At 44.7% G+C, this 23342-nt stretch overlaps 1 long non-coding RNA gene across 1 annotated transcript in view; it reads right to left on the bottom strand.

The window, feature by feature from the left end:
* Positions 1-23342, bottom strand: part of LOC144375280 (uncharacterized) — a 48968-nt gene that overhangs the window by 4203 nt on the left and 21423 nt on the right. The window lies entirely within an intron of this gene.

The following is a 23342-nucleotide window of genomic DNA, read 5'->3' as shown; positions in this document are numbered from 1 at the left end:
GACTCAGCATTTGGAGACTTCCCCTTTAATTGATCCACTCACAGATTCAGAATTAGACAATTTAAGGCTCCTTTTCAATTCGCATCTTCAGGATAAGCAAATAAAATGTTGCTGCCTTGCTCTTCTGGCCCATCAAGAAAATGTATAGATGAGGGAGGGGAAGGAGTAGGCATCACTTCATGAAGAGAAGACAGAAAATAAACCATCAATTCACAACAGAATCACAAAACTGCAAAGGGGCCAGAATCTCATTTTACACATGAAGAAACTGAGGCTACAACATAACTGGCCAGAGGTCTGATAACTTTTTTTTTTTTAACTTAACAAAATAAGCTTATTATCTTGAAGTTCCAGAAGTCAAAAGTCCAAAAATCAATCTTGGTTAAAATTAGCAGACCTGGGTCTGGGGATGTGGCTCAAGTGGTAGCTCACTTGCCTAGCATGCATGAGCCACTGGTTTTGATTCCCAGTACCACATAAGAAAAATAAATAAATATATTGTGTCCACCTAAAAAAAAAAACTAAAAAAAATTTAGCAGAGCTGTCTGTATCAGACTGGTGCTGGCAAGGCTCACAACTCAACCAGTGATGGCATCACACAGCCAGTCTGACAAGCCACCAACTAGAACCTGACACTTCCCTTCCTCCTCTCTTCACCTTTATCCTGGAGCTGCAGCTCAGACCTCTGCTCCAGGCCTCAGATCCAGGAGCCGAAATGCCTGCTAAGCATTATCAGGTGATTGGCTCAAGAGTGACATCAGAAATACCAACTTCCACACCCAGGGAAAACCTCCAAGTTATGTGAGACAAATTACCACGCTCCCCTGCAAAATGGTACTAATATAAATGTGCTCCCTGAGGAGGAAGAGGAGGCCTCCAACCACCCACCAATCACGTTTCTGGATGTGGTAGTTCACCGTAAATTCAAACCAAATTCTCACCCTTCATCCCAGTCACAGAGAAAGAACCTTGTCATTTCCACTTCACAACATCAGCATCATCTTAGGAAATATATAAGTGTATTTCACTTAAGCCCCTAACTAGAAGATCAGCTGAAATCACAGTGACCCTGAGTAACCCTGGTCCACAAAGCAATGCAGAGGTAGCCAGAGAGCAACTGGGTCATTTTGGAGTCCCCTTGTGCCCTGTAAGAATGGAGTAGTCCAAAGTCCCCTTCTCTCCAGAATCTGCTCTTCTGAGCAGCAAATCTGTCCAGGCATCATAGTGGGTTATTTGTGAAGTACTTTGTGTTGATGTTGTTGTTGCTCATGTGACTATTCTTATTGAGTAATTTAAGTTCCTGGATATTTCACATAATAACTTTCTGTCACATTAATCATTTGTAAAAATTTTCCCCCATTCTGCAGGCTGTCTCTTCCTTCTATGGCAAGTTTGCTGCATAGAAGCTTCTCAGTTTGACTAATTCTATTTGTCTATTTTTACTTTTATTCCTTGTATTTTGGGGATCTTATGAAAAATGTCATTGCCTATACCAATGTCACAAGATGTTTACTCTGATTCCTTCTTGTGGTTTCCCAATTTCAGATCTTACATTTTAGTTTCTTACCCATTCTGTTCTCATTGTGACTTTTTTGTTGTTGTTTCTGTTATGGGGGATGAAACCAGGGCCTCCCACATGCCAGGTAAGTGCTTTACCACTGAGCTACAACCCCAGTCCTCAAGTTTATTTTCATACCAAGAAATAGAGGTCAAATTTAAATCTCCTCCTAGTGAATATCCAGTTTTTCCAGTACTATTTATTGAAGACATTCTCCTTTCTCCAACATATGTTTTTGGCACCTTTGTTGAGAATTGTTTGCCTGTAAGTACATAAGGTTATTTCTGAATCTATTCTGTTCCACTGGTCTGCATGTCTATTTTTAAAGGGCTGAATTCAAATGGCCAACAAATTCATGGGAAAAAAAATCCCTCAACTTAATTAGCCATCAGGGCCATAAGACTCAAAAAATACTCTCTCACCAAAGTTAGAGTGGTCATCACCAAAAAGAAAACAAAAAACAAATGATGGCAAGGATGTGAGTGAGAGGAAACTCTCATACATTATTGATGGACACGCAAACTCATACAGTCATATGGAGAACAGATGGAGGCACTAAAAGTAGATCTACTATATAATCCACTTCTGGGTATATCTCCAAAGGAAATGATATCAGCATATAAAAGAGAGATACCTGCCACCCACATTCATGGATGCACTGTTCACAGTAGCTGATATGGAATCAACCCAGATACCATCAGTGGATGAAAGGATAAAGAAGCTGTGCTATATACACACAGTTGTATATAATGGAATATTATTCAGCCACAAAAGAATGATATTTCATCATTTACAACAAAGAGGGTGGAATCAGAGGGTATTACATTAAGAGAAATAAGTCAAACTCCATGTTTTTATACATGTATGTTTTTAAAAGTTAATCTAAATGTTTAACAGTGATTACTAGAGGCTGAGAAGTGTTGAGGGGTGGGTAGTGGGAGATTGGATAATGTGAACCAAAAGAGTTAGATAGCAGTAATAAGTTCTGGCGCTCTACAAAAGAGTTGGGGGACAAGTCTTTGCAATGACCTATTATGTTTTATGTCTAACCAGAGAGAAAAGCTCAAAGGCCCCAATTATAATGTAGTGAGAAGAAAATGGAAATACTAATTGTCCTGATTTGATCAGTACCCACTGTATATATTGAAATATCACACTGTGGCCCATAAACATGTACAATTATTGTGTTCATTTAAAGTTTGAAATGTTTGAGATGAAAATGTTAACTACCCTGATTTGAACATTATGTTCTCTATGTAAGCATAAATTATCACACAGTACCCATGAATTTATAGAATTAAAATAATACTGTTTTTGAAAGATGATTCAGGCGATAACCAAAAATACAAGCAACAATAAATGTTGGCAAGAATGTGGGGGAAAAGGCACACTCATACATTCCTGATGGGACTGCAAATTGGTGCAACCACTACAGAAAGCAGTATGGAGATTCCTCAGAAAACTTATAATGGAACCACCATTTGACCCAGCTATCCCACTCTTTGGTTTATACCCAAAGGACTTAAAATCAGCATACTACAGTAATGCAGTCACATCAATGTTTATAACAGTACAATTCATAATAGCTAAACTATGGAACCAACCTAGGTACCCTTCAACAGATTAACAGATAAAGAAAGTAGGGCATGGAAACATAATGGAATATTACTCAGCTTAAAAAATAAAAAAAGTATGGCCTTTGCTGGTAAATGGATGGAACTGGAGAATATCATGCTAAGAAAAATAAGCCAATCCCCCAAAACCAAAGGTTGAGTGTTTTCTCTGATATTTGGATGCTAGTTTACAATAAGGGGGTGGGGGGGGGACTAGGGAAGAATGGAAGTACTTGGATTGTACAGAGGGGAGTGAAGAGGGGAGAGGGTGTAGGGGCAAGAAGGATAGTAGAATGAATCAAACATAACCTCATGTGCATATATGATCACATGACTATATAACTCTACCTCATGTTCAACCAGAAGAATGAGAAGATATAAACCATTTATGTATGATGTGTTCTACTATCATGTATAACTAATTAGAACAAATTTTAAAATTTTATTTAAAAAAATGATAGTAGACAGTGGAGCTAACAAGTCTTTCGGCCCCATAATTACAGTTTGAGCTGAAAAGGGCATTTCTTTGATTCTTCAAATTTTAGGAAAAAAGAATACTTTCCCATTTTCTCTGCTTTACTTTTTTAAAGGGGAGAAAATGAAGTGCAAAAAAATCAGCTATTTTGGGGAGCATGAATGAAGAACTTAAATCTACATTATTGTGCCCAGGAAAAAGGAAAAATTAGAATACGACTTCTATTTAGAGCAGAAAAATGAAATGGAGGGTCATGCTCTTACTTTAAAATCCCATGATGCTGACTCAAAGTTAAACCAGGCTGCCATCCATTTAAATATTTAGGAATGGTAACAGAAGTCCTATTACAAAGCAAACCCTCTTCCCATAGGAGCACTACACTGGGGCAAGTGGAGGTTCAAGAAGAACCTTCCTCTAGAGAAAAAGAATGTAATCTGCCCATGCCTTGCAGACCAATCTATTGGTTTTCTGCCAATCAGAAGGCTGCAGTGCACATATTAGGAGGTTCCCTTCTGCCCTCACCTTCTCCCTGATGCAAGTAGTTGTCACCGATTGCTGGGACTTTCCCAATCCTACCTTTTAGAGTACAGACCTCAACTCTCCTACATTTATGAAAAATTCTGGTTCTTCTTTGTCAACTGCTTCTCACCCACAACTAATTCCACTTTGGATCACTCTGAACCACATCTCACTGCCAGGAACACTTCATCTTTGGAAACCATGAGAGTTTTTTTCTGTCATTACAATTGATATCATAATGCAGTGATTCTGCACCCTTTAAGAGCATGTGCAGATTTAACCCTACCTTGTATTTCAGGAATCGATGTACAACTGAAATGGACAAAATAATTAATTATTTAAAAATGTAAAAGAGTGAAAGAATTTAGCAGTTCTGTATGTTATTATCATTCTTCTCTCCAAGGATATAAATACCCTTTAAAAATGTATGTTCTCCATCCTTGTGTGATTCAACTAAAACAACTCATTTAATATGGCTTATCATATTGAGTGCTAACATCTGAATACGTGAAAACATACAGGGGCCATATCAGATATACAAAAAACAGAGTTCCCCACTCCACGGATTCACCAATTTACAGCTGGCCCTGTTACTTATGGGTTCTGTATCTGTAAATTCACGCTTTCTAAAAATTATTTGTAGCCCCAAAAGCAACATTCAGAGGACTTTTGTGGTGACTGGTGGAACAGACTGCATGAAAACTCTTGAGTCACCTGTCCCACGCACACACCCCCAGCTGAGTGCTCCCTGTCACTTTACCACCACTTCCAACAGGACCACTGCCTGCGGGGCAGCTCGCCTTTGCCCAGGGCATCACTGCAGCGCCTTTGCCCAGGGCATCACTGCCGGCCCTTCCTGCTGCTCCAGACAACAAGCCCCACCATTACTCCCTGAGAGGTCCGGATGCTCACTTCACCTGTCCAGAATCCAGGCACGAAAAGGCTGCCATATGCTCAGTTTCGTGAGGGGGTCAGGGCAGACCACGCCCAACGCTGCCCAGGGACTGAGACCACACAGAGGCAGCTGATGCCCTGAGGCGTGGAGCCGCTTCCCCACTCACAGGCAGCGATCTCGCTGGCATCCTTCCACCGATTTTCCCCATGTGGACCTTGTCCACAGACCTGGGGGTCACACAGGCACGACACCACAGGCCACTCACCACACAGCAGCCCTCGCCCCGCACCTCCTGGGTTCTAACACCACTATGGCTTCCTTTCTCTTAAGGAGACCACGGTGCTCTGCCCACCTCGGCCTCACTGCCCCTCCACTGATTGGCTAGGAAGAGGCACGTGGTACGACCCTGGCCAATGTCGTGTGAGAAGCCCACTAGGGATTATGGGAAAGGGCTCCTTCACAGAGACACTCAGGAAGTGAGGCATCCTTCCACCAGATGTTGTCTTATGGAAATGCAGGAGGATTGCCCCAGGCTCCAGGAACCTCCTGGGAGCTGGCCAGGGCCTGGCACTGTGAGCTGGGAAGGATGGAAGGAACCCAGGTGCTGCCTGGGCCCTGACCCAGAGAGGCTGCTGGACCAGCTCTGCTGGAAGGGCAGACTTGAAGACCTTCACCATTGTGAAGACCATGTTCATGGTCACCACTAAGATCATGCATAAGACCCCAGCTCAAGGGCCACTGCTCAGAGGGCCTCCCTTTAGGCTTGTCCACTCCAAACTTCCTGTACCCTTCTGGTGTCCCGCTCCATCTATGTTACTCCACATTCCTCTAATTTGCTGTGCGTGCCCCTGAGTACACACTACACGATTTCCTTACACTTGGTATTGTTGCATGATATACATTATATAGATTGCACCAGATTGCTCTGTTATGCTACATCATTTCCTTCTCAGTAGCTATTCTTGAAATGCTCCTGGTTGATTCTTATCCCTGGACTCCACCTGCAGGTAATCTGCCTGTGGACGTGGACCTGTCTCCTCTTCACTCCTCTGGCACAGGGCAGGGCGCATAGAAAGCATTCAATAAGTAGATGCTGAATGTGTGACCAGGTCACAACCAGTTCTTCTGGGACCTGTTCCTCCCAGGCATCACCAAAAGCAGTGTGTGTCTTGGTGAAAGGGAAACAGGGGCACTTAAAGAGGTCTCATGCTAATGGCATAAAGAAAAATGAAAGTAATTTCAAAGGTCATTAGAGAAAACACGATGAGAAGACACAAAGTAGGTAAGAAAACACAAAGCTGTTATGTGTATGACCTTGGAGTCCCAGGGGTCAATTTAGCCTTTTTACTAGGAACTGAGATCCCTATATATGCAATTACACAGAGTACATGTGTATTGGGGCAGACGAATTTTAGGAGAGAAATGATGAGATATTTATGATGAGATAAAAATCAGAGTCAGATTTCCATCATTTTTTTCTAAATGATACCTTCAAGGCTATCTGAGCCCCAATAGGAACATTGAAAACCAAATGCTATCAATCCTAATATAAGAAGAACTGAGGACAGGATTGGAAACAGACAACTTGTGTCACATTAATCTATAAGCATGTGTAAAATGGCTTGTAAATGTCATCTTACGAAACTTGCCTTTAGAGGTTAATATTTTTACTGTCAAATTACACTTTTGCAACTACATTAGTCATGAATAAAAGAGACCAAAGGAGACTCTCCAGATGTAAAGATATCTCCTTGGGGATCTTGTAAGACATAATTTCCTTCATTTTCTGTTTAGGAAAGCAGCAGGAATTTCATCTGCATTACCAGTCCTCTGTGTTTGCCAAATTGTCCAACCCATTGGTTAGAGATGGGAGACTGTTCATTAAACCTCTTCCTTACAACACCTCCCCCAACCCAAGAACTGTGCCACTAAGTTAGAAGGAAAGAATACTACGGAATCAGGTACTATGTTGCTCACAAAATTCACAGAATATATTGAAAGTTTATACCAAAACAGACAAAAAGAAAAACCTAGTCAATTGAAATCTGAACCAAACACTTTGTATATACTACTGTTTAGCAAAGTATACTCTAAGGTACAATAGATCCCAAACTATTCAATTTACCTTGAATTTTTGCCAAAAAATAAAAAGGAGTAATAGTAGCTATCATGAATTTTTTATTACATAACAATTATTTTCAAAGATTTACTTAGAATCATACCAATTAGACTCTCCAAATATTCTGTATATGAGGTGTTTTGTCCCTATGTTACAGATGGGAAAACTGAGGCCCAGTTTAGGCTGCTTCTCCAGTGATCACAACAGGCAGATGCAGAGTGTGGGTTCACACTGGGGTCTGTATCAGAGGCCTCCTAGGTACACTGTGTTGCTGCCTTACTGCACCCCACACAAGGAAAACGTGGCCTTGCCTCCAGAGGACCATAGGCTGATGGGAAAAGGCAAGACCTAAATGCACACATGGGGGACCTTTAACCAACCTTGCTGAGATATAATTTATAATTAATATGGTGCATATGTTTAAAGGGTACAGTCCTATGAATTTGATGCTGTATATACCTATGAACCCATCCTCCCCTCAGATATTCCTGTCACCCTGAATGCCTGTTTTCCATCCATGACTCCCTTAGTTCCTGGCTCTGTGTAACTGCTGATGAGCTTTCTGCACTGTAGAATCACATGTGCACTCCGTGCTTACAAGATGCCCAGGACTTGCTGGCTGCATTCGGTCCATCCAAACAACAAGAAGGGACTGCTGCTCACATTAATTTGAGGTGCCCATGACATCTCCTGCCCAAAGAGACTCTCTGTCCCTCATCCCCCACCACTGGACCACCTCTATAGAGGAAAAAAAAAAAGGAAGACACAAAAAAGCTACCCAAATTGCATTCAGCAAAGCTTAATTCTACCTTTTTAAACAAGCACTACCAAAATGGTGCCCCGTATCAAGACTATGCCAACAACCAAGGCCCAAGGTTAGGATTTGGTGCAAAGCTTAGCATGTACTTGTCTATGGGATGTCTTCATTTAAGCACTTTATCCCTTCACAGGGAATATTTAAAATGCACTGCCAATATAGGTTTATATGAGAACCCCGTATTTCAAATGAATCCCACCATGCCTGGAAAGACAGTGTCGACCTGTTAATCCCAGAAGCACATGGTGCTGCTAGCATCCTGCACAGTTGTGACCAGGGCCCTGGGCTTCTGGGGAGCATCTCTGCAGCATAAATGCCACATGCCACATGCACAGTTGCAGGGGCCACGAGCTTAAGTCTTCAGGGTGGGTATACAGATCAGCCACATAAAAGACAAATATTTTGCAGGATTCTGAATCATAGTCTCAGAAAGAGAGGAATATTGAAGGATAGAATTATTTGTGTTTTTCAAAATTGTTATGAAACTACTTTTGTGGGGGAGGGATTGAAGATTTAACCCAGGAGTGCTCAAACACTGAGCCACCTACCCAGCTCATTTTTTTTTTTTATTTTTTGAGATGGGTCTTGCCAAGTTGCCAAGGCTACCCTTGAACTTGTGGTCCTCCTGCTTCTGCCTCCCAAGCCACTGGGATTACAGGTGTGTGCCAGGACAACTAACTGAAAGTTGGTTTTTTTTTTTTTTTTTTTAAAGAAAAGAAACTTTTGCAAAAAGAATAGTGTGAACTGTGAAGCTAAGAATTTTTATCTCTGAGATTTTAGAAAAAGGGGAAAAGTAGCCTCATACCCCTACTCCAGGTGATAGGAAGGCCCACACTAGACACCTGGAAGGGCCAAGAGAAGTCTGGACACCCACCCCATGTTCACACTCACAGTGAAGATTTCTGGGAAGGTCCAGGAAAACAGATCTCAACCAGGGTCAGAGAGGAAAGCTTGGTGCTCAGACAGGCCGGATGGCCCAGTCAGTCATCAGAATCCACCCCTTAATTGACTCTGAGCCCTTTCTGGCATGGGAAGTGCTGGTTGAATCCTGGCTATAATCCTGGTTCTGGCTGGTCTGAGAAGAAGCCCCTGGGGTGAAACTACAGGGATTCTTACTGTAAATGACTTGCAAGCCTTCTACACATCCCTCGAGACACAGCTCCAACACCACCTGCTCCAGGAAGTCACTATGGCCTGTCAGCCCTCACTCTCCTGTCCCCATTTCACTTTGCACACACATTTAAAGGAACATTTCTAAATCGTGACCATTGAGGCTAAGGGTCAGGCTCAAAACATCTATGCAGCTGTAGCACCTGGCAGCAGAGTGTGTGTTTGTAAAGTAACAAGATTAAGGGAGACTTAAGTTCTTGTGAGGTTTGAGCTAATGGCTTCTCAGGCCAAGTCTCCCAAAGTTCGGTTGTCTGTGTGGTGGGGTCACCCACTCTGCCACGTCTCGTCTCCACATCATAAACAACTTGATTTCCCACTGGGAAAGACAGCCAGCGAGGCTTTGAAGTGAGAGCAGGAGGAAGTCTGCTGGTGACCCATACCTTCAACCTCCCCATCCTTCCAAGGATCCCAGAAGGAAGTCACTTGCTGTAGGTTTATAACTTTCACAGACACAGCTTGCTCCTGTCTCTCCAGCTCACTCAGTTTGAGAAGGACCAGAAATAGTTCAGTTCTGCCCACCCAGTTTGGCCCCCAGCAGGCAGGTGTCTGTGGGGGGTGGGCTCCTTGCACTAAATGCATCATTTCCTGAGGTACTTTAGAAACAATCCGATAGCTATTTGTTTTACGTCCTACCAAGTCTCTTGTTCCGTACCAGAAGTGGCACTTGTGCCAGGCTTGAAGAAACGCTGAAGCAACATCTATAGATGGATTTTCAAGGCCACAATTTGAATTTCAGACAGCTTAGCAGAGACTTCAAGTACTAGACAGCGGAAGAGCACACTGAGCCCACTGTCCTACCAGAAGGTTCTGAGCATGACCAGGGCTGTGCCCTCTGAGGAGCAGCAGGACCCCTACACAGGAGGGAAGAGAGGCTCTAATTACAGGTCCTAAATAAACAAACAAGCAAACAACAACAAAGCCTGAATTAGGGCTCCGTCAAGTGTATCACCCCAAACAGCAGGTTTTCAGTAACAACAAGAAAAACCACAAGACATGAAAGGAAGCATGTCTTAGCTGAGGCTGCCACAAGAAAATATGACTCACTGGGAAACTTCAGCCTCATTGTCTTCTAACCATTCTGGAGGGTGAGAAGCTTGAGACCACAGTGCTGGCACACGTGGGGACTGCAGGGGTGGAAAGAGTGTTCCTGACTTGCCCAGCCCTGCCTCCCATGGTGCGCACACCTTCCTCCCAAGGCTGGGCTTTGGGGCATGCAGAGAGAAGAGGAGGGTCTGTCCTCTTCCTCTGCTGGAGAGAATGAGCCGCATCATGAAGGTCCCACCTGTATGACTTCATCTAAACCTAATTATGCCCCAGAGCGCCCCTCCAAATATCATCACATTGGAGCTTAGGGCGTCACCAAGTGGATTTGATGGAAGGACTCAAACATACAGTCCACAGTAAACAGAAAACTGTCACCCACCCACAGAGGGAAAGGCAGGTGCCAGAAACTTCCAATGAGAGCTCAGATGTCAATCTTAGCTAAGATTTAAAAATACGGAAAATATATCATACAATATATAAACATATATATTGCATATTATAAATAATACACATATATTTTTTAAATAATAAAAGGATAGTAATATGACAATGTCATAACAAGTAGAAAATATCAGAAAGCAAAATTATTTTTTGGAAAAAAAATTCCAGAGATTAAAAAAAACACAAAAATTGAAACAAAAAATCTTTTAGAGAAGATCAAAATTAGGATGAGGTGGACAGAAAGAAGCAGCCAAGCTGAGAGATTGATAGAGATTATACCCCACAGAACAAAGGAAAAGACGATTAGGAAAGTGAACACCGCGTAAGAGAAACACTGAGCTCACCCACACATGTGGACCCGGATGGTAGACAAGGGGAAAGGGAGGAGCAGGAAGTGTGAAGGAAATAATGATTAAAACCACCCAAACCTGATGAAAACACCACACATCCAAGAACTCGACAACAAGCAGGGAAAACACTGAGACAGTCACATTCAGATACATCTCAGTAAAAATTTTGAAAGACAAAGAGAAAATAATACAAACATCAAAAGAAAAGTTATTCATTATGCAAAAAGGAAACTCAAATTAACACCTGACTTATCAGACATACTGGAACCAGAGGCTGAGGAACACCATCCAAAAGGTTCAAAAGGGACTGTCAATCAAGAATCCTATAGGCAGCAAGATTATTTCAAAATGAATGCAAAATAAATACATTCCTGAAAGTTCTTCAAGCTGAGAGCAAGTTAGCTATATGGTACTTTGAATCCACATTAAAAATACTATTGAAAGTAATAGCCTAATTATAAAAGACAGTATAAATGTGTATTTGTTTTCCTACTTTAAACCGATTTTAAAAGCAGTTATCTCAAGCAGTATGTATATAATTGTACTGTTGGGCCCAATCCATGTAGAAATGTAATACGGTGAACAATAACAGGAAAAAGGAGGTAGGCAGGAGCAAAGCTGCGCAGAGTGGGAGTCTTACACCAAAGGCTAGAGCCACAGAAACAAACCAAAGGAGCAAGCCAAGATGGTAAATAAGGGGGTTAATTTTTAAATTATCAAATTATGGACCTGCTCTCCTGCTCTAAGCTTCTATGTGAGTCATAAATTACATGGTGGTAACAATGCACTGGTATGCTTATGACATATTTAATATGCACAATAATAATATCACAAAGAGGGATAAGAGTTATACGAAAGTAATCCTTCTGTATCTCAAAGGAATTATTACTACAAAATTCTCAAGTTGATCTGGTAAGATGTGTACAGAAATCCTGTAGCAAGTACTAAGAAATTAACCCTAAAGTAGTTTAAAAAATCATTAAAAGAATTAAAATATCACACTAGAAATTATTCAGCTAGTGCAAAAGAAATTGGTAAAAGTGGAAGAGAGAAAAACAATAGGAAAATAATACGCAAAAAGTGTACAGAAGAGGTGATCAAATATATCAATAGAATGTTCCTGTGAGTTGGTTTGAAAGCCCAACAGAGAGAGATCATCAGACATGATGGAAACAGGAGGTCCCACTATGTGATGCCTGCAGCAGAGGCACCTATGTCCAGAGATGAACCAGGTGGAGGGAAAAAAGGCAAAGGAAGGAGCTCTGTACACACCACTCTACGAAGCCTACAGCAGCTATCAATGGAGGACAAGTCAATTCTGACAAGAAAGGACATTGTTATTAGTAAAACTGTCAAGATATTAGGAAGAAATAGCAATTAAAAAATTAGATCTGAATTAGTAAAACTGATCATAGAGAAACATAGAGAAAATACACACAGAAAAGAATTGGTACACTAAAAATAACAAAATGGACATTAGGTGGGCTGGGGTGGTGGCTCAGTGGTAGAACGCTTGCCTAGCATGTGTGAGGCCCTGTTCAATTCTCAGCACCACATATAAATAAATTTAAAAAAAGGTCCATTGACAACTAAAAAAAAAAAATAGACATTTAGTTAGACTGACAAAGGAAAAGGGAAAGAAGACCTAAATAACTAAAACCAGGAGTGAAAGAGAGAACATTATTATGACATTTAAAGAAAGAAAAAGGGCTACAGATGAACACTATAAATGGTTGTGTGTTAACAAATCAGAAAACCTAATGAAAATGGACAAGTTCTACAGCTGACTTGGGGAGGAATCTAAAACCTGAACAGTCCTGCGAAAAGCACAGGTGGTACTGGTGATCACAGGAAGAAAAGCCCATGACCAGGTGGCATCACAGAGAATTCACCAAATGTTCAAAGAACCGACACCAACCTTTGACAAACTCTTTCAAATAATACAAGAGAAAATCTTTCCCGATTCATTTCATGGGGCCACTTTTAGCCGGATACCAAAACCAAAGTAAAAGTATTCAAGAAAATAGTCAACCGGATCCAGGAATATATAGCAACCTATATGAAGACTGTGCACCATGGCCAGGTCAGATTTGTCAGAAGCGCAGGACTGGAGTGACATCAGAAAACTGACTGAGGGAGTTCCCATACCAATAAGGAACAGAAGCGCACCAGCATCTCAGGCAAAAAAAAAAAAAAAAAAAAAAAAAAAGGCACTTGACAAAACCTAAAAGCAACTGTGTCACAGATGACAAGCTAGGGACAGAAGGGGCTTCCTGGCCCAGATGAGGAGCACCTGCCAAAACCCACAGCTAACATTAAACTTTGTGGTGACCTTGGCCACAGTAACACACAACACAGGATGCTGGTTTCCTGGGGGCACCCTCCTGCCTCGTGATTGGTTCAGTGCTAGCCAATGGCATGCGAAGGCGTTTGCTGAGGGCTTCTGGGAAATGAGCTCCCCCTGCCCTCCTGTGACCTCCAAGAGTTCCTGCTGCTCTGTCTGTGTTCCTGGGACCTGGGGCAGGACCAGCTGCAGTGGGCTTTTGACCAAGTGGTGAGAAGCCGCCTGGGCAGGGGAGAGAGCCATGGAGAAGCCTCTTCCTGAGGGCAGAGGTGGAGGGGTGTAAGGCCAGCAATTCCTCTGCCTTTGTCCCCAGTTTGCACACCTTGAAGGAAATCAGCACTGACCTCAAAGCTTTTCTTGCCTGGAAAGTGCTTGGGCAGTGGAGGGCTCAGTGACAACTAGGCATTTCTGACCACGTGAGCGAGGATGCACATGTTACAAGGCACAGGCTCCACTGAGAAGAGAAGGGCGGGGGTGGGTCTTACTAAGGCGGGAAAGTGGCCACTTCCTCATCATGGGTGATCGACACCATGTTCACAGGAGACAAGGACCATCCAAGCAGCGTTTCCCACTGTGTCATCTGTAGGCCAAACTGCACTCTCCCTCATGTGGCTGACCACCTCTCCCTGCCCCTCAAACAGATCTACACTCATGCCTTTGTCCTTTTGATCCAAGGGGGTCAGAAGGCATGACAGGCTCAGGAGCATCTGTCACAGAGCCTCTCTCCTGTGACCTGGTTATGAGCTCGTGAGACCACAGTCATGATTAGGAAGCAAAGCTTGCCCCACAAGGGCCAGGCATGACATCCACAGTGCTCTTCCCTGTTCATGGCACCCACTTCAGGGAGGGGACCTTGCCTCCTCTGGGGGAGGGTGCTCCTGGGAGATGTCCCCTCACATCACCAGTTCTTGGCAAGACGAAAACCCTGCCCCATAAGCACCTGATCAGCTGTTTGATACTTTGTCCTTTCACAGAATGATGTGGGACATGGGACAGCAAATATCCAAACACCAACAATAAATAAGTCAGCACATAAACATCACAATGTCAACCAGAGCTAAAGGTATGGGTGACAATAAGGAGATGGCAGAGAGGGACTGGGCAGGACTGGGAAGGGGTGAAGAAAAGTGTGGACCACGAGGATGGCAAGGTCCTCTTCACCCTGAATCCGCTCAGCCTCGTTGCCCCGTCTCTCGCTGGTCTGAACCATTCCAGGGTTCTTATTGGAGAAATGAAGGGAATTCTTCAAGGACCCTTCCTCCCTTTCACTCATCCCTCTCTCTGTTGCCAAAATCACCTCATTTTCAGTTAACTTCTAAAATTCTCAATAAAATAACGTCCTTCAGCAATGACAGGATAGAGCCCCCAGCTCCTTGCCGTGGCTGGAGTGGCCACCCCAACCCAGCCCCCACCTGCCTCCCAGGCTCACAGCCATCTGGTCTCCGACTCCCCTGCATCTCTGCCTTTGCTGCCTTGTCCTGCCAAGAGGACCTGGCTGTTCTCAGTCTACCTGGAAAAGCCCTCCGTCACCATTGAGAACAAAGGTAAGCTTCCCCCTGCTCACAAGGAGGCTCAAGCCCCTGTCTGAGCTTGCTTGTCCCCCACATGTGAGTGCTGAGGGCAGCCATTGGTAACTTAGACTATTGCCTGTATTTCCAGATTTCCCAGACTCATCAGTTAGGTCTGGAAACACATTTTAATTTCTAATTTCTAAAACAAAAAATGTTTGCAGAGTGGCTCTTGTCTTGTTGATGTACCCAGCAACCCTCGCCCCTTCCTTTTCCTAAGATCCTGCCTGCAAGATGAGCAGATGACCCAGGCATGCCCATCCAGCTCCCAGAGGATGCCCACACTACTTGGCCCCCAATCCCACCCCAGCCCGGTTCCCACCACTGGCCCCAGCACAAAGCTGAGGAGTTGGATCATTCTCAACTGGCCAGGACACTGCCTCAAAAGTTTTGAACAAGGAGGGTGAAAGATTCTTCTCCTCCCTCCTTACAAGGCTATACAGATGTGACCTGAGGCTAAAATGGCTGTGGACAAGCTGCTCTGGGAGGAGAAAGTCCATGCATGGTAACAAGGACAGAAAGCGTAGTGAGCAGCCCCGTTCTCTGGCTGCTGCCATCACTAAGACCCAGGTCTCCCACTGTGTGCTGGGACACCAACACACCCCTCTACTGGGGGAACTAAGTTGGACCTAGCCACTCGGAGCCACAGTCCTGATTAACACACCTTTGCCTCCGCCTCCCGAGACCCAGAGCTCAGCTCCTTCTCAGGGTACAGTGGACCAGGCCGCCCCACGGCATGCCTACCAAGGCAGAGTGCGCATCTCAGAGGAAGCTTTTCATGGATGCTTCTCCTGCACTGTTTTGTTTCTATTCGTATAGATGTGACTCTTGGCGAGCTCCACACCCATCTGCCCTGACTCACTGAGAAGATTCCTTACAGAATCCCGCTCAGGCAGGCTGCAGGTAGAGCCTGTTGGCAGCCTCGGAAGGGCCTCCTCCTGCCAGGACACCACAGCCTTGCTCTGCTGTCGATGGGCCTGGGCCCTGAACTGTCATGGGTTGGAAACGGTCATTGATTTATTAATGATCCATGTTCTGGATTTCAATGACTAGGTGTCACCTCCGAGTCCAGCCTCAGGGAATTCCACCTCAATAGCAGTGGCCCTCCCGATGCCACCCAGCTGTGCAGCAGCACGATCTCTCCACCTTCAGCAGACCAGTGGCCAGGGCTCCATGCAAGACTGCAGTCTGCTCACTTGGTGCTGCTGACATCTCTCTCTAGGGCTCTGACTCACTCAGTACCCTTCACCACCCTTCACCACCCTTCACCATGATGTCCTCCAGCCTCACCTGTGCCCTCCCACACCCTGCACCCCAAACGCACCCCTCCCAATTCAGCATCCTCTGGATTCATTAAATCTTCCCTAAATTCTACAGATCACGTCTGTGTGGGTAGCACACAGGTGAAGTGCAGATTCTGGAGTGACTGAACTGAACCTGGGCTCCAGCTTCCCATGCCTTCCTTCAACCTTCAGGGCCTGGACACTTGACCTCAGTGAGCACTGGTCTCCTGATCTCTGCAGCAGAGGTAGAAACAGAGAGTCCCGCAGTCCATTATCAGAACGCAGGATTTAGCCTTCAACGCAAAATTACTGAGGATTTAAGAAAACTAGCCAAGGAGAAAACAGAGCAAATGATTAAATCGGCAGTTGATTCCTGAGTGGGGAGACAAGACAAATCGACTCGCAGAAGGTGGGGAGATGCCCGGCTGACCAACAGGGATAAACCCCACATGAGACAGATCAACCCCGGAAAGGCCTTCCTGCCCAAGAAAGCAAAGGGAGATGTGGAAACTCCAGGTACATCCCTTAAAATAACCAATAGGGGGCAGTAAAACCTAGGTGACATTCAGGAAGACTGTGCACCCCATAGTTCTCAGACACTGAGGAGCTGGGGAGGGCTCTTGCACCTCGAGGAGACAAAATGCTGGTTGGAACAGTCGGGGTTGTGCCTGCGCCCCCAGACACCCAGGCTTGCAGGACTGTCAGTAAAGCCTCACTGTTTGTGATACTTTGTGTCTCTTGGTCCGTTCTTTGGGTTTGGACAGGAGAGCATGTTTCTCATAGAGGCACAATTCCTGTTATCCAAAGGGGTTACTGTGACCTCTACTTGAAATAGCAAGTTTTCTATGTTGCATTTTGTCTCTGGCCACATCACCTCAGAACTCTGCTGAAAAGAAGATCATCACCAGATACAGCCCCTTGACTTTGGACCTCCAGAACCATGAGGCAAAATTAAACCTCTTCTCTTTATAAAGTTACCTGGCCTCAGGTCTTTCATTATTGTAACTAGAAGACAAACCAAGAGCAGGGGAGAGACAATATAATCAGAGAAGGGTGAGAAGATTGTGTGTGTGAGAAGTGGTCTCTTACTACTGACAGCCCATTCCTCTCAACAACGGGATGTAAGCAAGAAGCCTGGGTCTGTGAACAGGAGATCACATAATCCACTTCACCTGCTCCTGGAGGAAGCACATACCCTTGATTCCCATTGAGATAGAAGTCATATTTCACCAGCTGAATGGCCAGCAATCACTTCCAAGAGTCTGTAACAGTCTAGTGATAAACATCAATAAAGCACTAATTAATTGCTCGAGCTAAACTTCATGAGTATTTGGGGAAAGCATGTGAGAGTCTCAGAATCTCTCATCTATGTTCCTCGCATCTCCTTGGTGCCAGGACCTTGGCTGCAAAAGGAGTTCCAGTCTTTCATTCTTTTTAGGTTTGTTAGTTCCCCACATGAGTGAATTTCTCTGTAGACCTTTGAGATATTTAAGAGAAAAAGACGACACATCTTTATCTGCAGAAGGTAAGAATCATACAATCTCTTTGGTATGTTTAAAATGGCCAATGTGCAGTCTAAGAGTGGGGAGAGAAGAGCCCACCCCAGAGATCAGCAGGGCGTGCTCAGGGTGAAGTCAACGAGCACCAAAGAAAGCAGCCAGAGAGTCCTGCTCAGAGGTAAGATGGCGCCCTGTGCTTGCTTCAGGTGGGGTGACTGACTGTGGGGTTCAGGTACTGTGAACACAGTATCGCATGAACTCATGCACAAGAAATGTGTGGGTGCCCAGTACCTACGAGGCTTTATAGAGTCAGGCTCCGAAGATCACTTAAAATGTTCAACACCTCTAGCAAGTAGAGAAACACAAATTAAAGCCACACTGAGATTTCACTCCAGTCAGAATGGAGATTATCAAGAACACAAGCAATAAATTTTGGCAAGGATGTGGGGGAAAAGGTACTCTCATACACAGCTGGTGGGACTGCAAACTGGTGCAACCACTCTGGAAAGCAGTATGGAAATTCCTTAGAAAACTTGGAATGGAACCACCATTTGACCCACTCCTCCATCTATACCCAAAGGACCTAAAATCAGCATACTACAGTGATGCAGTCACATCAATGATTAGAGCAGCTCAATTCACAATAGCTAAGCTATAGAACCAACCTAGGTGTCCATCAATGGATGAATGGATAAACAAAGTGTGGTACATACACACAATGGAGTATTACTTATCCACAAAGAAGAATGAAATGATGGCATTTGCCAGTAAATAGATGGAGCTGGAGAATATCATGCTAAGTGAAATAAGCCAATCCCCCCCAAAAAAACAGGTTTAAAGTTTTTTTCTGATATGTGGAAGGTAAACCACAATAAAGGGCAGGGAAAATAGAAGTCTGTAGATTAGACAAAGGGGAGTGGAGGGAAGGGGAGGGGTGCCAGAAAAGGAAAGGCAGTGGTATGGGTGTGACATGATTCTCCTGTGTTCATGTATGAAATCACCACCGTGGACTCCACTGTCACACACATCCACAAGAAGGGGGTTCCTAACTAGAATAAGATATATTCCATGCTTGTATAATTATGCAGAATGGATTCTGCTGTTGTGTTTAACTAAAAAGAACCAATTTTTTAAAAGAGCAGCCTTCCCACAATCCCCTGAGAGTGAAGGCTGAGTAGGTCTAGACCCGCATCCCTGACTGCACAGCCCCCCTCTTCCACAGCAGTGCTGTCCTTTTCAGGCCCCAGGGAGTGGCCAGAGGCTGTACTCAGCATCTGTTTGTGGAGCAGCTGCTTGGTGCCAGGCTCAGTGGCAGGTGACCAGGATGCACTGAGGAGCCAGACGGATAGTGTCCTGCCCCATTGGAAGGCTGAGAGGAGGAGGGCACAGCCAGTCCACCAGCAGCAGGGCCACTGGAAGCCAACCACGGGAGAGAGCCGCGCAGGGAGCCCTGCATTACTGGAGAGGGCCACACCAAGCTCCTGCTGCGCCTTCCCTCTACACATCCATGGTGCCATCTGCACACTCCCCCAGCTGTGCTTGCTCCCCAGGTGACAGGGAAGAGCTGGAGCTGGGGGTGACACCTGGATAAGTCTGCTGCCCTGGGAATTCGGAGCTCCTCAGCTCACTAAAGAACTGGCTCCCAGAGCGTTTCCTTCTAAGCGTTGTTAAATAATCAAAGACAGTACTGGTGCAACACCCCCACCCTCCTATGGAATTAGAGAACAAACAAGCAAGATTTTTAACTTAGATATAAAAATTAAAACACAACCCAAAAGATCTGGCCCAGGGTGCTGTCACTCCCACTTTATCAAGAAAAAAAAATTTTGAAATACTTCAAAGTTTTTTTTTTCTCTAAGAAATAGCCTTATATTCCTACATAGAACAAAGGACAAAACTCATGCAGTCACCTCAACAGACACAGAAACAAACAAACAGGATTGGAAGGAAAATTCCTCACACTCGATGAAAGTCATATGCAGAGCAACAGAAACAGCTAGAGTTAAACTTACTGGAGCCAGGAGAGCGTCCTCTCCCCAGGATCAGAGCTGAGGGAGGACACCCACTCATGCCACTTGGTCAAGGCTTTGGGAGGGATTCTTTACAGGCAGGCCTAGCAGGGTGGTTAAGCAAGACAATAAGCCACCCAGACAAGAAAGGCAGAAATAAAGCTCTCTTTACAGAGAACAAGGACTCCAGGATAATTCAACACAAAAAGAATGTCTTCAACAACAGAGAACAAATGGTGCTGAGACAACTGGAAAATCCATGCTAAACAGAAGAATTTAGACCCTTACCTCACATTCACGAAAATTAACTCAAAACATGGATCACAGACCTAAATGTACCAGGTGAACTATTTAGAAAATTTAAAAAAATATGTGAGAAAAATCTTGTGAACGTGGATGAGGCAATTATTTCTTAGGTTCTACAGCAAAAGCTTAATTAATAAAAGAAAAAATTATACATTGGATGTCACCAAGTGAAAATTTTGTGCTCTTCAAAAGATGAAAGATCATGAAAGACAGGTCAAAGTCCGGGATGAAGTCTCTTAAATCATACCTGATAACGTCAATCACAAGCATTTTTTCAAATTTGTAATGGGCAAAAAATTTGAGCAACACTCTACCAAATATCTGTAGGTATCAAATAGCATGTGGGAAGACATTCCATAGCACTAATCATTCCAGAAATGCAAACTAAAACCAATATGGCCCACCTCTCTGAACCCATCAGAATAGCAAAAATTAACAGGACGATGACACCAAGTGCTGGCACAACTGTGGAGGTAACTGGACTCTCAGACACCCATGGCAGGAAAGCAAATGCCACGCCCACTTCAGGAAACAATCTGGCAGCTTCCTAAGGAGTTCAACAAGTGCTTCTGTGTATTGTGTGACTCTTCCATTCCTAGGGAAATGACAGCTTGAAGTGACAGAAATGACAGACAAAAGCTTCCATGAATGCTCCCAGCAGCATTAGCCCAACCAGGAGCAACCCAAATGTCCATCCACGGGGACAAACTGTGATATATTCACATAGTGGAATACAGCTCAGCAGTTAAAGAAGAATTATGGAGACACATACCAGCAAGGATACATCTCAAGTTAATTACACTGAGGGAAAGAAGAGAGAGAGAGATAAGAAGGGCAATGAAGACAGAGATAACAAACATACTTTACTGTTTCATTTATATGAAACTCCAGAAAATGAAAATTAACCATCAGGGAGTGATTACATGGGACACGTGGAGAGAGGCGAGAGAGAAGGGATTATAAAGAAGAAAAAAGAAGATCAAAGGCTAAAAATATCACTGCCCCAATTTGGGTGGTGATTTTGCACCCACAAAACCATCAAAATGTACCAAACTCTCCATTTAAACATGGGCAGCTCATTGAGTGTCAGCTGTGTGGTCATGAGGCTGTTAGACAGGAAAACGGCAGAGGGAGGCAGCAGCCTCAACACATGGCCTCTGTGCCTGGACCCATGCCTACTTGTGTCTGGGTCTCACGGCTCTGTGATCCAGTTAATTTACGAACTTTGTTTAGCTCCTCTGAGTTTCCTCCTGGAAGCTCAGTGAAGCCGACACACCCTCCCTACCTCCAAAGCTGCATGATGAGGGTCTAAATTGTGAATCAAGAACCAAAGCACAATGGAGGGCTCCCTTCCCTCCTACTGAACACAGAATAAATATGTCCCCAGGAGACACCAGACACTAGGTATTGTACCTGATCAGGCCTGAAATCTGTAGCACAGTCACAGCCCCACGTCTCCAGCAAACCCCAACCGTGTAGCAAGCAGGCCTGGCCAGGGAAGAGCAGATGAGGGTCCCCAGGAGGGGGAGGGGGCGCGGGCATGCATCCTGGGCAAGTGAAGGCAGAGGTGTGCAGGTTCATGCCGGATTGTTCAAGATCTCCTTGAATTATGCAGAAACAATTCCAGGATGTTAGTTCTTAATTAGAGATGCCAAAGACAGAGAAGAACAAATGATCTAATTAATATTGGAATCATAATGAAGCTGACAGGAACAAAAGATTGAGAAGGCAGCAGTGCCTATCTCTAGCCAACAGGAAATATATGACACATCTCCAATTAGAATGGAACAATGAAAGTCCAAATTACCAGCATAAAGAAGGACAAAATTAGGCAATAACATCCAAACTGCCTGACAACTTTTTCTGAGGTGCATGGCTCCTGGCAGCACGTGAAGGAGGGAAATTCATGCCAGAAATAGGGTAACCGTGGATTGGGGAGGAATTTTTGTGAAGCATTGCTAAAGGAGAAAGGATGGCCTACAACCTCTTTTGGAATTTTTCTCTGTGTTCTTCCAAGTAGAATTAGCATTAGCCGGGGGCCATTGGATTGGGCTTTCTTTTATCTGCAACAACAACAGAAACAATCCACACCAACCCAGGTGTACAGCTTAGCTCTGCCTGAGCCCAAGAACTGCCTCTTGACCAGCACCCCTCACACCTGAAGCCGAAGGGTGAGGTGCCTGTCATTGAAGTCATCTCTGTAAGGGCCCCCCTGAGAACACACCATTGTCCAGCCTGTCCTGTCTGAAAGTCCAGCCTCTTGGAGAAACTCCTCGCAGCCCTCATAGGGATATAGTGATCCCCAGAGTGAGGCTGCTCTCCAAGGTGCTGACCGGGCCCTCCAGGCTGTCTGGTGACCAGCAGCCCACAGGCTGCTCAGCAGCAGATTTTGTTTTTTCTGACACCCGCTGACTTACCTGACCCCTCCCAGGTCACTTGTGGAGACGAGACTCTTCCTGGGCAGATAAGGCTCTCATGTGTTAGTGCTCTGTTATTGGCCCTTTAATATCTCCTTATTATTGGTCCAGCTGATACCTGAAGGCCAGGCACTTACTCATAGCAGCCACAGGCTGGAGGCACCATTTCGAGATCCGCATGAACTTATATTTATTTCTCTGGGAGCATGTACAAGTTCATCTCCTGCTGAGAAACTCAACTGGCCTCGGTGGCTCTGGAAGCCACAATCCACTGATACAATACAATCACAAGTGCAGAAAAACACAACCTTGTTTGGAACAAGGGGTTTACAGAGGTAAACTTTAAGGATCTCAAGAAGAAATCATCCTGAATTAAGGTAACCCCAAATTCAATGACAAGCACCAGTATGAGAAAGTAAGGTCATTCAGAGACACAGGTAAGAGGTGACAAGGGAAGCAGAGATTAAAGTGAGGAGGCCATAATCCCAGGAATGCCTGGAGCCTCCAGAAGCTGTGCAAGGCAAGGGCGGACCCTCTCTAGAGTCACTGGAGGAAGCGGGGCTGCCAATGCCCTCATTCAGGCTCCCAGCCTCCAGGAGAAAAATTTCCATGTGTTAAGTCACCGCATTTGTATAACCTGTGACACCAGCCCTAGGAATGCAACATGTGTAGTAAAGGAATGTCACAGATGCCTTTAAGGACCTAGACTGGGGAAGTTGTTGGGCAAGTCTTCGTGAGTGGCAGAGGAGGGCTGCAGTCAGAGAAGAGGACGTGGTGATGGGATCAGGGGCCACGGGGAGAGGTGAAGGCGTCACACTGCTGACTTTGAGATGGAGGAGGGACACGAGCTGGGAAGATAGCCTGCCTCTGAAGCTGGAGGAGGAGACGGCTCTACCAGCCTCTCGCAGGCTTCCC

The sequence above is a fragment of the Ictidomys tridecemlineatus genome, chromosome 2 (assembly GCF_052094955.1).
Source record: "Ictidomys tridecemlineatus isolate mIctTri1 chromosome 2, mIctTri1.hap1, whole genome shotgun sequence".
In the NCBI taxonomy this organism is placed as follows: Eukaryota; Metazoa; Chordata; class Mammalia; order Rodentia; family Sciuridae; genus Ictidomys; species Ictidomys tridecemlineatus.
The sequence above is the reverse complement of the archived record's forward strand: the minus strand, read 5'-3'. Positions and strand labels throughout refer to the sequence as shown.